The sequence below is a fragment of the Heterodontus francisci genome, chromosome 11 (assembly GCF_036365525.1).
Source record: "Heterodontus francisci isolate sHetFra1 chromosome 11, sHetFra1.hap1, whole genome shotgun sequence".
NCBI classification, from domain to species: domain Eukaryota; kingdom Metazoa; phylum Chordata; class Chondrichthyes; order Heterodontiformes; family Heterodontidae; genus Heterodontus; species Heterodontus francisci.
The window spans coordinates 83,146,887-83,148,327 of NC_090381.1; positions in this window are offsets into that span (position 1 = coordinate 83,146,887).

The window sequence follows — 1,441 nt, forward strand, 5'->3', positions numbered from 1 at the left end:
ATAGACAGGGCTAAGCGATCCCACAACCAACGGATCAGATCCAAGCTGTGCAGTCCTGCCAAATCCAGTCATGCATGCTAGTGGACAATTAAACAACTGACAGGAGGAGGAGGCTCCACAAATATCCCCATCCTCAACGATAGGGGAGCCCAGCACATCAGTGCAAAAGACGAGGCTGAAACATTTGCATCCATCTTCAGCCGGAAGTGCCGAGTGAATGATCCATCTCTGCCCCTTCTGAGGTCCCCAGCATCACAGATGCCAGTCTTCAGCCAATCCGATTCACTCCATGTGATATCAAGAAATGGTTGAAGGCACTGGATACTGCAAAGGCTATGAGCCCTGACAACATTCCGGCAATAGTACTGAAGACCTGTGCTCCAGAACTTGCTGCATCCCTAGCCAAGCTGCTTCAGTACAGCTACAACACTGGCATCTACCCGGCAATGTGGAAAATTGCCCAAATAGGTCCGATATACAAAAAGCAGGACAAATCCAACCCGGCCAATTCCCGCCCTATCAGTCTACTCTCGATCATCAGAAAAGTGATGGATGAGGTTGTCGAACGTGCAATCAAGCGGCACTTTCTCAGCAACAACCTGCTCACTAACGCTCAGTTTGGGTTCTGTCAGGGCCACTTAGCTCCTGACCTCATTACAGCCTTGGTCCAAACATGGACAAAGGAGCTGAACTCCAGAGGTGAGGTGAGAATGACTGCCCTTGACATCAAGGCAGCATTTGACCAAGTATGGCATTAAGGAGCCCTAGCAAAACTGGAGTCAATGGGATTCAGGAGAAAAACTCTCCGCCGGTTGGAGTCATACCTAGCACAAAGGAAAATGGTTGTGGTTGTTGGAGGTCAATCATCTCAGTCCCAGGATATCACTGCAGGAATTCCTCAGGGTATTGTCCTAGGCCCAACCATCTTCAGCTGCTTCATCAATGGCCTTCTTTCCATAATAAGGTCAGAAATAGGGATGTTCGCTGATGAGTGCACAATGTTCAGCACCATTCCCGACTCCTTAGATAATGAAGCAGCCCATGTCCAGATGTAGCAAGACCTGGACAACATCCAGGCTGGGGCTGACAAGTGGCAAGTAACATTCTCGCCACACAAGTGCCGGGCAATGACCATCTCAAAAAGGAGTGAATCTAACTATCTCCCCTTCATGTACAATGGCATTACCATCGCTGAATCCCACACTGTCAACATCCTGGGGTTACCATTGACCAGAAACTGAACTGGAGCAGCCACATAAATACTGTGGCTACAAGAGCAGGTCAGAGGCTAGGAATTCTGCAGCGGGTAATTCACCTCCTGACTCCCCAGTACCTGTTCACCATCTAAAAGACACAAGTCAGGAGTGTGATGGAATACTCTCCACTTGCCTGGATGGGTGCAGCTCCAACAACACTCAGGAAGCTCGACACCATCCAGGAC